Raw genomic sequence first — 14,346 nt, forward strand, 5'->3', positions numbered from 1 at the left:
CTAGAAACTATAAAAAGGAACCAATCAGAGCTGAAGTATGCAATAACTGAATTGAAAACTACACTAAAGGGAATCAAGAGGAGATTGATTGACACAGTCTTCTGTATCTCTTCTTACACATAAGCAATCTGGGAAATAGAATTATGGATATCAACTAACCAGAACTGCAGAAAAAAACAAAAAAAAGCAAAAACAAACAAAACAAAATCAACAACAAAAAACCCAACATTTTAAAAAAATGAGTATAGTTTAAGGTGCCACTGGGACAATTAATCATACTAACATTCACAGTATGTAGTTCTAGAAGGAGAAGAGAAGAACAATAGGTCAAAAATATATTTGATGAAATTTTGGCTGAAAACCTCCTACACCGAAGAAGGATACAGATATTCAGGAACAGGATGCACAGAGAGTCTCAAACAATATAAACCCAAGAGACTCAAACTGACAGATAAATAAAATGGGAAAAGTTCATGATAAGAGAGAATTGTAAAGGCAGCAATAGAAAAACGAGGTCACATTCAGGTGAACCCCCAGGTGAAGGCCATCAGCTGATTTTTCAGCAGAAACTTGGCAGGCCAGAAGGGAGTGTCATGATATATTCAAAGTTCTAAAAGAAAAGAAAAGAAAAGAAAAAACCCCTACAACCTAGGATACTCTACCCAGCAAAGTTATTCAGAATTGATGGAGAGAAGACAGAGTTTCCCAGAGAAGCCAAAACTAAAAGAGTTCATAAATACTAAACTGATCTTTCAAGAAGTGTTAAAGGGTTTACTTAAATGAAAAAGAGAAGGATACAAAAAGAAATAAAAAATTACAGGAAGGCAAACTCCTCACTGATAAAAGCAAGTGTATAGTAATGGCTGTGTATCAACCACTTAAGCTTATAGCAAGCTTAAAAGACAAAAATTGTAAAATCATCTATAAGTATAATAAACAGTCAAGGGGTAGAGATGAAGATAAAAAATATGACATTAACAACACAAAAACTGTGTGTGGGATAAAAATGTAGAGCATTCAGAATGTGTTTGAACCTAAAGGATTATCAGTTTAAAACAAGTAGATATAGTTATAAATTGAAATATATAAGCTCCATGGTAACCATAAATCAAAAACCTACAACAAAAACACAAAAACTTCAAAGAAAAGAAAACACCATAACCCTAACTAAAATTGTCAAACTACAGGGGAAGAAACTAAGAAAAGAAGAACAGAGATGAACTACAAAAACAACCAGAAAACAAGTACAAAATGGCAATAAGCATATACCTATCAATAATCACTTTAAATGCCAATGGACTAATGCTGCAATCAAAAGACATAAGTTAGCTTATTGGATAAAAAGAAGACACATCTATATCCTGCCTATAAGAGACTCACTTCAGAGCTAAAGACACACAGACAGTGACTGTGTCTTTAAAAGAAGATAAAGCTGAAGTAACAATTCTCATAACAGACAATGGATATTTTTAAACAAAGTGTATTAAAAAAAGGCAAAGAAGGATATTATACAATTATAAAGGGAACAATTCAAGAAGAACATGTAACATTTGTAAGCATATATGCACCTAAAATAGGGGCACCTAAATATGTAAAGCCAATATCAACTGACATAAAGGAAGAAATTAACAATAATACAACAATAATAGGGGACTTTAGGGAATTCCCTGGTGGTCCAGTGGTTAGAATTCAGTGCTTTCACAGCTGGAGCTTAGGTTTAATCCCTGGTCAGTGAACTAAGATCCTGCAAGCCGTATGGCACTGCCACCACAACCCCCAAATAATAATAATAGGGGACTTTAACAGCTCCACTTACATCAGTGGACCGATAATCTAGACAGAAAATAGTGAGGAAACATTGGCCTTACATTACACATTAGGACAGTTGGACCTATTAGATATATATAGAACATTCCATCCAAACTCAGCAGAATACACTTGTTTTAAGTGCACATGGAAAAATCTGCAGGATAGATCACTTAGACAGTAGAACAAGTCTCAACAAATTTATGATGATAGAAATTATATCAAGCATTTTTTCCAACCTGAACAGTATGAAACTAGAAATCAATTACAGAAAGAAAAATGAGAAAAACACAAATAGGGGATAAAACAACATGCTACTGAAAAACCAAGTGATCTTCAAAGAAATCTAAAGAAAAATTAGAAAGTAACTTGAGAAAAATGCAAATTAAAACACAACTTTCCAAATTCAATGGGATGCAGCAAAAGCAGATCTAAGAAGGAAGTCTATAGCAACACAGGCCTACCTCAAGAAGCAGGAAAACAAACAAACAAACAAAATAACTTAACAAACCATCTAATGGAATTAGAAAAAGAAGAACTAACAAAGCTCAAAGTCAGCAGAAGGAATGGAATAATAAAGATCAGAGCACTAATAAATAAGAAATCAAAAAAATATAATAGAAAAGATCAATAAAACCAGATCTGGGGGGTTTTTTTTGAAATGATAAACAAAATTGATAAACTTTTAAGCAGGCTCTTTAAGAAAGAACAAGGACCCAAATAAACAAAATATGAAATGAAACAGAAGAAATTACAATTGATAATACAGAAATGCAATTGTAACAGAATAATACAAATAGTTACATGACAATGTATTGGACAACCTAAAGAAATGGTTAAATTCTTATTAACATATCATGTTCCAAGACTGAATCAGGAAAGAATAGAACATCTGTACAGACAGATTATCATTATTGAAGTTGAATCAATAGTTTAAAAAACTGCCAACAGTAGTGCAGAATTGAAAAATTTTACAGCCAAATTCTACCAAACATATAAAGAAGAGTTAATACCTATTCTTAACAAACTATTGTAAAAAAGGGAAGATGAGTGAACACTCACAAATTCATTCTAGAGGCAACCACTCATCACACTGATACCAAAACCAGACAAAGGCACTACAATAAAAGTTACAGTCAAATATCTCTGATGAATAAACATGAAAAATCCTTCACAAAATATGAGGAAACATAATTCAACAATAAATAGAAAGGATCATGCACCATAAGAAGGTGGGATTTATTTCAGGGATGCAAGTATTGTTCAGTAACTGCAAATCAATGTGAGGCACCACATCAACAAAACAAGGGATAAATATCACATGATCATCTCATTAGATATACAAAAATAATTTGACAAAATTTAACACCGATTCATTATAAAATCTCACAAGAATGTTGTTATAGAGGGAATATATCTCAACATAATAAAGGACATCTATGACAAACCCACAGCTAACATCATACTCAATGGTGAAAAACTGAAAGCTTTTCCTCTAAAATTGAGAACTAGACAAGGTTGCCCATTCTCTCCATTTCTATTTAACATAATATCGGAAATCCTAGCCACAGCAATCAGATAAGAAAAAGAAGTAAAAGGCACCCAAACTTAAAGAGAAGTACAAGTGTCACTATTTGCAGATAACATGACACTAAAAGTAGAAAACACTAAAGACTCTGCCTAAAAAGTATAAGTAATAAATTAATTCAGTAAAGTTGAAGGATACAAGATTAATATACAGAAATTAGTTGCTTTTTTATACACTAATAATGAACTATCAGAAAGAAAAAGAAAGAAAACAAGCCCATTTACAATCACATCAAAAGGATAAAATACCTAGGAATAAAATTAACCAAGGGGGTTGATAGATGTGTATGCTGAAAATTATAAGATACTGATGAAGGAAATTAAAGATGATACAATTAAATGGAATGATAACATATGTTCATGTATTGGAACAATAATACTGTTAAAATGTCCATACTACCCAAAGCAATCTCAGATTTAAGGCTATCCCTATCAAAATACCCATGATATTTTTCACAGAACTAGAACAAGATATCCTAAAAAATTTATGGAACCACAAAAGACCCTGAATAGCCAAAGCAATCTTGAGAAAAAAGAACAAAGCTGGAGGTTTCACACTCCTTGTATTCAAACTATACTTCAAAGTACATTAATCAAAACAGTATTGTAGTGGCACCAAAACAGATACATAGAGCAATGGAACAGAATAGAGAAACCAGAAATTAACCCACGTACATGGGGTCAATTAATCTATGACAAAAGAGGCAAAAATATACAATGGGAAAAAAAAGTCTCTTCAATAAGTGGGGTTGTGAAAACTGGACAGTTACATGTCAAAGAATGAAATTAGAACATTTTCTCACCCCATATACAAAATAAACCCCAATAGTTTAAAGATCTAAATGTAACATTGGAAGCTATAAAACTCCTAAAATAAAACATAGGCAATAAATTCTTTGACATGAGTCTTAGAAACTTTTCTTTTGGATCTGTCTCCTCAGGCAAGGAAAAGAAAATTTAAAAAATAAACAAAATGATGCAATTGAATTTAAAAACTTTTGCACAGCAAAGGAAACCATCAGACAAGTGAAAAGACAGCCTCATGTAAATGTGCTCAACATTACTAATCATCAGGGAAATGCAAATCAAAACCACAATGAGATGTCACCTCACACCTGTTAGAATGACTATCATAAAAAAAACCCAACAAATCAGGAATGTTGTTGAGGATGTAGACAAAAGAGAACCTTAGTACAGTGTTGGTGGGAATGTCAATTGGTGCAGCCGCTTTAGAAAACAGTATGGAGTTTCCTCCAAAATATAAAAATAAAACTACTACATGATCCAGCAATTCAACTCCTGGGAATATATCCACAGTGCATGAAAACCATAATTTGAAAAGATATATGCACCCCAATATTTATAGCAACATCATTTAGCATAGCCAGTATATGGAAGCAAGTTAAGAGTCCATCAACAGATGAATAGATAAAGATGTGAGATAGGATAGACCTTCAAGATGGAGGAGGAGTAAGACGTGGAGATCACCTTCCTCCCCACAAATACATCAGAAATGCATCTATATGTGAAACAACTCCTATAGAACACCTACTGAATGCTGACAGAATAACTCAGACTTCCCAAAAGGCAAGAAACTCCTCAGGTACCTGGGTAGGGCAAAGAAAAAACAGAGAAAAATGCTGGGAGACTTGGAGTATTCACCCAAACCTTGGAAGGATTTGCCCTGTCCCTTTCTTCCATATTTGTTTCCTTATCAAACAGTGGTGTTTGTCAGGCACTAGCACTCTTGACTTGTCACAGGGTAGTTACCAAAGACAGAGGGAAGCCCTGTGAATTATTTTTGTCATTGGCCTTTTCACAGGGAAGTAGCAGGGAGAGGAAGAAGGCAGAGGCATAGGGGAGAACCTGAGTTGAATCACAATGTCTTGGCCTGGTAGAGCAGAGAAGCATCACCACATGTCAGGGATTGGGCTGAGTGCTTATGACTGGGAGAACTTGGCAGGCAGGAAATGTACCTACCCCAGATCCTGGGTAAGAAAACACGTTGCATGAAGATGAAACAGCATGTTGTAAAGATGAGACACCTTTTCCTGGAGTCTGAGTCCACTTCCTAGAACTGCTGTTTGCCAGCTATGTAACCATGGGTGAGTCACTAGATCTCTCTGTGCCTCAGTTCTCTTGTCTCTAAAATGAGGATAATGATAGTAATATCTACCACGCAGGGGAGGGGTGAGGTGATATAAAATAATATGCAGCATAAAGCCAACCCCAGTCAGTGTTAGCATTAACTGGGTGGGGGACTTTCTCATAGATCCTGGAACATAGGCTGGGAGGCCTCCTGAGGCTCATGAGATCAACAGTCTTCATGTTCACCATCTCATTTTTAAACCTTTCAACAGATTGGCCTGGGTTTTAGTCTAGGCTCTATACTTACTGTGTAACACTAGGCAAGTTACTTCAGTTGTCTGATCTTTAGTTTGCAAGAGGGACAACACCACTTGCTTCATGGGTTTTCATGAGGATGAAATAACCTCAAGAATAGAAATTGTTTGATCAAAGAGCCTGGCCATAGGAAGGCTCTGAATCTATAGTAAATATTCATATTTGTTACCTAATTTTTTGCATTTATTCTCACAGTAGCCCGGTGAGGCAGAAAAGTAGCCACAGTCAATGGATGAGAGAATTGGAGACTCAGAGAGGTTAGGAGACTTGCCCAAGGTGAAAGCGCAGGTTAAATCCATTTCACTTGCCTTCTCTAATCAAGGTCATTTTAAGACTTGCACGTTCTCCAAGTGGCAAGTCACCTAAACAATAAAATATTTGCCCAGGTTATTTTTCAGGAATTTGGGGTCAGCTGCATCTAGCTTGAGCTGGGCTTGTAAAGACTGGATAGGACTGCTACCGAACCAAACTTGTGTCTGCTCACCCACATGCACTAAAGCCAATCTACTGACACCGGGATGTGGTGAGGGAAAGTGTAACAGTTATTGAAAGGCCAAACAAAGAGTACTGGTAGATAATGCTTTAAAGACCTGATCTTCCTGCTGGCTTTCAGAGAAAGGTTTTAAAAGACAGGGTAAGGGAAGGGTAGTGGGGTGCATGATGAGCTTGTGGACATTCTTCTGATTGGTTGGTGGTGAGGTATTCGGGAGTCAACATCACCAACCCTCTGTTTCCAATTGGTCTGTGGACTATGAGTTTGTGCTCAATATGCAGTTAGCTTTTTCCACCTGGTGGGGTTTTCAGTATCTGCAAAACAGCTCAAGGATATGACTCAGGATATTATCTATAGCCCTTGAGGGGGAACTAAAGGTCTTTGACTTTGTTTAATGGCTAAACAATTATTTTGTCTTACTTGACTGTTTTCCTTTGTTTCTGCATTTCCTCGCTTCTCTGATTTAATCTGCACTTTGGAACTAAGGGAGGGTCTAGAAGGCTAGAATTTCTCCACAAACAAGAGTCAGGTGGAGAGGTCTGACTGCAGAAGACCCTATAGAGTCCTGCTTGGTTACAGGACCACTGACCCTTCAACTGGTCATGCATGAGGGTCAGCTTGGTCAGTTTATGATATCAAAGGGCCACCCTCAGAACGTGCGGAGGCCGGTATCCCAGGTATGTATGCACAGAACAGCGATTACCACATCTTTTTCAAATCAGCTTTCCTCACACTCCCCATGCCTCTGACTGTCCTGCTCCTTTATACTTTATCCCACTAATAACCCAAGCCCTTACCTTTAGGGAGGCAGATTTGAGATATGTTCTCCAGTCTCCTCCCTTGGCTACCTTGCAAACAAATACTCTCTTTGCTGCAAACATCAGAGTCTCAGCATTTTGGCTTACTGTGTATTGGGCAAAACAAACATGGTTCGGTAACAAAAGGCACACAGTTCATGAGAGTTAGAACCTGGAAAGAGTCAAAGCCCAATCCCTCTCACTTAAGTGTGCCCATAACAATAATTTACAGCCTCTCTGTGTCTCTCAGAGGACCCAAAGACCAGTTGAATGAATGCTCATCTTATAAGGAGCATCATTTTCTTCTTTCCTTCACCAGTGCCATCCAATGTGGCACCCTAGGCTTCTAACACTCATTCCTGGTGGCAAGAGAGGCAGAGATAAACCAGTGGGGTGTCAAAGGTTCAGTAACATTCCCAGGTAAGTTGTCTATAACCCAGAAATGATTTATCTTGTCCAGGCTGGCAAGACACCTGGAAGAATATGATGAAATGTATGGCATTATTGCTTAATAACACTCACCTCTTTGTGGAAGCTAATGATACCTGAACCCTGGTTTGTCTAGACAAGCTAAATCCTTGTGAGGTCCAAGAGTGGGTTGACCATTTTCTTGTGAAGTCTCAAGTTTCTGGAAATCTGATGCAAGTGTTTCCTAACTCTTGTTTATATATCAGGGAACAAATACAGTCACAGGTGTCAACTAATCTCTGTCCACAGCAGCACAGATGGTAAGAATTCCAGTTAATTACAGTAAAAAATTTAGGACAAGGATAATAGAGTAATATTATGGAAAATGGAAAAGTAGGGAACTCAAAAACCAGGCCCTCCACTGAAGCAATCATTAACCTGGCAAAAATGACAGAATCAATTTTTTTCCCAGAACTCTGGAATCAAAAAAAATAAAAACAAACAAAACTACACCATTTCGGGGGGGGTTGACAAATTTTGGTAAGAAAGTATTGTGGCATTTGGGCTTACCCATTTAACATCCTCAGTTTCCAGTTAATCAGTAGCTGGGAGGATGGAGGCCTGCATTCCTGGTGCAGGTTGTTGGTGTCAGTGGAGCAATAAGAACCTTGCTATCAAAAGCTTGTGGTTGTGTATTTTGATCTGTCTGAAAGTTCCCTAAGGGACTGGCTCAGAGGCTGACATTGTTCCTACACCTCCTACGCCCCTCTCTCCCACCCAGGGCTGGAGTGGCTTTCCAGATGGCAGTGACATCTGTCAAAAACCTTTAAGGACATATTACGTGTAGCTGCATGGGGCAAGGGAGAGTAGATGGGGGAGGCAGCAGACATATCCAAAAGACTGGGAAGGAGGAAATGAGGAGGAAGATTTGGGGGAAATTTTGAAGAGATTTGAAGTGTGCTATGGACTGAATGTGTTCTCTCAAAGTTTATATGTTTTATATTTAATCCAATTGTGATGGTATTTAGAGGTGGAGATTTTGGGACGTCATTAGGACATGAGGATGGAGCCCTCATGAATAGGCTTAGTGCCCTTATGATAAAGACATGAGACAGATTATTTCTCCATGATGTTTGGATACAGCAAGAAGGCATCTATCTGCTAATTAGGAAGATGGTTCTCATCAGGAACCAAATCAGCAGGCACCTTGATTTTGGTCTTCTCAGCCTCCAGACTTGGGAGAAATGAATTTCTGCCACCCAGTCTATGGTATTTGCTATGGCACCAGGAGCTAACAAAAAGAAAATTGTTACCATGTATACTGAGGTACCTTGAGAGCAACAGTCATTTCCAGGGCTGGGATGAATGTCTAGAAAAATCATGAGAGGATCCTAGGTTTGCAACTCTGTGAGCTCCACACAAGCAGGAGGTAAATGCCAAGACAAAATCATAGGCAGCCTTGCTTAACACTGAAGGAGTGCCTCAGTTCAGAGCCAATCTTCAAAACAAGAAGAACTATTTCTTTTGTGGAGGGGGGTCCCAAGCATTTAGGTAATTATCTGTCAGGTCGCTAGATGACTGCTAAGATAATAGAAGAAACACTTTAGGCAAAATACATGACAAAAATCCCCACAATCTTTGCAAATACAGCTTGTACAAGTCACTAAACAAATGGATGACTGCAGCCCTCAGCAATGGCAAACCTTGGAAAGGAGGAGAAACTTATTTCCCGAGTTCCCACATTATAATATTAAAAATTCCAACTTTCAATGGAAAAAAACACAAGATTACAAAGACACAGGAAAGTATGTTTGATCCATACACACAAAAAAATACATAAAATTCATTGCTGAAAACAAAACATTCAACTTATTAGATGAGGATTTATTATTATTTTTTTCCTTAATGCAACTGTTTTTTATTTATTATTTTTTATTTATTTAACATCTTTATTAGAGTATAATTGCTTTAAAAAGTTGAGTTAGTTTCTGCTGTAAAACAAGGTGAATCAGCTATATGTATACATATATTCCCATATCCCCTCCATCTAGAATCTCCCTCCCACCCTCCCTATCCCACCCATCTAAGTGGTAACAAAGCACTGAGATCATCTGCTGTGATATGCAGCTGCTTCCCACTAGCTATCTATTTTACATTTGGTAGTGTATATATGTCCATGTCACTCTCTTACTTCGTCCCAGCATACCCTTCTCCATCACCATATCCTCAAGTCCATTCTCTACAACGGCATCTTTACTCTTGTCCTGTCCCTACGTTCATCAGACCTTTTTTTTTTTTTTTTTAGAATCCACAGACATGTGTTAGCATACAGTATTTGTTTTTCAATTTCTGACTTACTTCACTCTGTATGACAGATTCTAGATCTATCCACCTCACCACAAATAACTCAATTTATTTGTTTTTATGGATGAGAAATATTCCATTGTATATATGTGCCACATCTTCTTTATCCATTCATCTGTCGATGGACACCTAGGTTGCTTCCAAGTCCTGGCTATTGTAAATAGAGCTGCAATGAACATTGTGGTACATGACTCTTTTTGAATTATGGTTTTCTCAGGGTATATGACCAGTAGTGGGATTGCTGGGTCGTATGGTAGTTCTATTTTTGGATTTTAAGGAACCTCCATACTGTTCTCCATAGTGGCTGTATCAATTTACATTCCCACCAACAGTGCAAGAGTGTTCCCTTTTCTCCACACCCTGTCCAGCACTTATTGTTTGTAGATTTTTTGATGATGGCCGTTCTGACCAGTGTCAGGTGATACCTCATTGTGGTTTTGATTTGCATTTCTCAAATGATTAGTGATGTTGAGCATATTTTCGTGTGTTTGTTGGCCATCTGTATGTCTTCTTTAGAGGAATGTCTGTTTAGGTCTTCTGCCCATTTTTTGATTGTGTTGTTTTTTTAATATTGAGCTGCATGAGCTGTTTATCCATTTTGGAGACTAATCCTGTGACTGTTGATTCATTTGCAAATATTTTCTCCCATTCTAAGTGTTGTCTTTTCGTCTTGTTTATATTTTCCTTTACTGCGCAAAATATTTAAGTTTCATTAGGTCCCATTTGTTTTTATTTCCATTTCTCTAGGAGTTGGGTCAAAAAGTTCCTGCTGTGATTTATGTCATAGAGTGTTTTCCTCAAAGAGTGTTGTAGTGTTTGGCATATATTTAGGTCTTTAATCCATTTAGAGTTTATTTTTTGTGTATGGTGTTACAGAATGTTCTAATTTCATTCTTCTACATGTAGCTGTCCAGTTTTCCCTGAACCACTTATTGAAAAGGCTGTCTTTTCTCCATTGTATATTCTTCCTTCCTTTATCAAAAATAAGGTGACCATATGTGCATGGGGCTATCTCTGGGCTTTCTATCCTGTTCCACTGATCTATATTTCTGTTTTTGTGGCAGTAGAATACTGTCTTGATTACTGTAGTTTGTAGTATAGTCTGAAGTGAGGGAACCTGACTCCTCCAGCTCCTTTTTTCTTTCTCAAGTTTGCTTTGGCTATTTGGGGTCTTTTGTGTTTCCATACAAATTGTGAACTTTTTTGTTCTAGTTCTGTGAAAAATGTCATTGGTAGTTTGATAGGGATTGCATTGAATCTGTAGATTGCTTTGGGTAGTACAGTCTTTTTCACAATATTGATTCTTTCAATCCAAGAACATCGTATATCACTCCCTCTGTATCATCTTTAATTTCTTTCATCAGTGTCTTATAGTTTTCTGCATACAGGTTTCTTGTCTCCTTAGATAGGTTTATTCCTAGGTATTTCATTCTTTTTGTTGCAATGGTAAATGGGGGTATTTCCTTAATTTCTCTTTCAGATTTTTCCTTGTTAGTGTATAGGAATGCAAGAGATTTCTGTGCATTAATTTTCTATCCTGCTACTATACTAAATTCATTGATTAGCTCTAGTAGTTTTTGGTAGCATCCTTAGGATTCTTTATGTGTAGTATCATGTCATCTGCAAAAAGTGACAGTTTTACTTCTTCTTTTCCCAATTTGAATTCCTTTTAATTCTTTTTCTTCTCTGATTGCCCTATCTAAAACTTCCAAAACTATGTTGAATAACAGTGGTGAGAGTGAGCAACCTTTTCTTGTTCCTGATCTTAGAGGAAATGGTTTCAGTTTTTCACCATTAAGAATGATGTTGGCTCTGGGTTTGTCATATATGTCTTTTATTATGTTGGGGGATGTTCTGTCTATGCCTACTTTCTGGAGAGTTTAAAAAATGGGTGTTGAACTTTTCAAAAGATTTTTCTGCATCTATTGATATTGTCATATCGCTTGTATCATTCAAGTTGTTATTATGGTGTATCACACTGAGTGATTTGCATATATTGAAGAATCCTTTCATTCCTGGGATAAACCCCACTTGATCATAGTGTACGATCCTTGTAATGTGCTGTTGGATTCTGTTTCCTAGTATTTTGTTGAGGATGTTTGCATCTATGTTCATCAGTGAGATTGGCCTGTAATTTTCTTTTTTTGTGATATCTTTATCTGTTTTTGGTATCAGGGTGATGCTGGCCTCATAGAATGAGTTTGGGAGTGTTCCTCCCTCTCCTATATTTTGGAAGAGTTTGAGAAGGATAGGTGTTAGCTGTTCTCTGAATGTTTGATACAATTCTCCTGTGAAGCCATCTAGTCCTGGACTTCTGTTTGTTGGAAGATTTTTAATCAGAGTTTCAATTTCAGTGATTGTGAATGGTCTGTTTATCATTTGTATATCTTCCTGGTTCAGTCACAGAAGGTTGTGCTTTTCAAGGAATTTGTCCGTTTCTTCCAGATTGTCCATTTTATTGTCATATAGTTGCTTGTAGTAATCTTTCATGATCCTTTTTATATTTGCAGTGTCAGTTGTTACTTCTCCTTTTTCATATCTAATATTGTTAATTTGAGTCTTCTCCCTTTATTTCTTGATGTGTCTGGCTAATTGTTTATGAGTTGTATTTATCTTCTCAAGAACCAGGTTTTAGTTTTATTGATCTTTACTATTGTTTACTTCATTTCTTTTTATTTATTTCTGATCACATCTTTATGATTTCTTTCCTTCCACTAACTTTGGGGCTTTTTGTTCTATTTTATCTAATTGCTTTAGGTGTAAGGTTAGGTTGTTTATTTGAGATGTTTCTTGTTTCTTTAGGTAGGGTTGTATTGCTATAAACGTCCTTCTTAGAACTGCTTTTCTTGCATCCCATACGTTTTGGGTGACTGTGTTTTAATTGTCATTTGTTTCTAGGTATTTTTTGATTTCCTCTTTGATTTCTTCAGTGATCTGTTGGTTATTAAGTAGTGTGTTGTTTAGCCTCCATGTGTTTGTATTTCTTACAGATTTTTTCCTGTAATTGATATCTAGTCTCATGGCGTTGTGGCCAGTAAAGATACTTGGTATGATTTCAATTTTCTTAAGATAGGCTTGATTTGTGACCCAGTATATGATTTATCCTAGAGAATGTTCCATGAGTACTCGAGTAGAAAGTGTATTGTGTTTGGATGTAATGTCCTATAAATATCAATTAAGTCCATCTTGTCTAATATGTCATTTAAACCTTGTGTTTCCTTATTTATTTTCATTTTGGTTGATCTCTCCATTGGTGAAAGTGGGGTGTTAAAGTCCCCTACTATGATTGTGTTACTGTCAATGTCCCCTTTTATGGCTGTTGGCATTTGCCTTAGGTATTGAAGTGCTCTTATTTGGGTACATAAATATTTACAATTGTTATATCTTCTTGGATTGATCCCTTGATCATTATGTAATGTTCTTCTTTGTCTCTTGTAATAGTCTTTATTTTAACATATATTTTTTTCTGATATGAGTATTGGTATTCCTGCTTTCTTTTGATTTCTATTTGCATGGAATATCTTTTTGCATCCCGTCGTTTTTACTCTGTATGTTTCCATAGTTCTGAAGTTGGTCTCTTGTAGACAGCATACATACGGGTTTTGTTTTTGTATCCATTCAGCCAGTCTGTATCTTTTGGTTGGGACATTTTATCCATTTACATTTAAGGTAATTATCAATATGTATGTTCCTATTACCATTTTCTTAATTATTTTGTGTTTGTTTTTGTTGGTCTTTTCCTTCTCTTGTGTTTCCTACCTAGAGAAGTTCCTTTAGCATTTGTTGTAATGCTGGTTTGGTGGTGTTGAATTCTCTTAACTTTTGCTTGTTTGTAAAGGTTTTTACTTCTCCATCGAATCTGAATGAGATCCTTACTGGTTAGAGTAATCTTGATTGTAGATTTTTCCCTTTCATCACTTTAAATATGTCCTGCCACTCCCTTCTGGCTTGCAGTGTTTCTGCAGAAAGATCAGCTGTTAACCTTATGGGGATTCCCTTTTATGTTAATTGTTGCTTTTCCTTTGCTGCTTTTAATATTTTTTATTTGCATTTAATTTTTCAAAGTTTCATTAATATGTGTCTTGGTGTGTTTCACCTTGGATTTATCCTATATGGGATGGTCTGCACTTCCTGGACTTGATTGACTCATTCCTTTCCCATGTTAGAGAAGTTTTCAACCATAATCTCTTTAAATATTTTCTCATTCCCTTTCTTTTTCTCTTCTTTTGTGACCTCTATAATTCGAATATTGGTGCGGTTAATGTTGTCCAAGAAGTCTCTGAGACTGTCCTCAATTCTTTTCATTCATCTTTCTTTATTCTGCTCTTGGGAGTTATTTCCACTATTTTATCTTCCAGGTCACTTTTCCGTTCTTCTGCCTCAGTTATTCTGCTATTGATTCCTTCCAGAGAATTTAAAATTTCATTTATTGTGTTGTCCATCATTGTTTTCTCTTTAGTTCTTCTAGGTCCTTGTTATACATTTCTT

The 14,346-nt window shown here is 36.5% G+C and overlaps 1 protein-coding gene across 1 annotated transcript in view; it reads right to left on the bottom strand.

Annotated features, from left to right (window-relative positions):
* LOC101279679 (putative G antigen family E member 3) overlaps positions 1-5,619 on the bottom strand; it is a 47,647-nt gene extending 42,028 nt beyond the window's left edge. Inside the window, exon 1 of the mRNA XM_033410200.2 lies at positions 5,056-5,619. The gene's annotated coding sequence lies outside the window, so the exon portion shown is untranslated. The remainder of the gene's footprint in view (positions 1-5,055) is intronic.
* Between the last annotated feature and the right edge of the window lie 8,727 nt (positions 5,620-14,346).

This window comes from Orcinus orca, chromosome X (genome assembly GCF_937001465.1).
Source record: "Orcinus orca chromosome X, mOrcOrc1.1, whole genome shotgun sequence".
NCBI lineage: Eukaryota > Metazoa > Chordata > Mammalia > Artiodactyla > Delphinidae > Orcinus > Orcinus orca.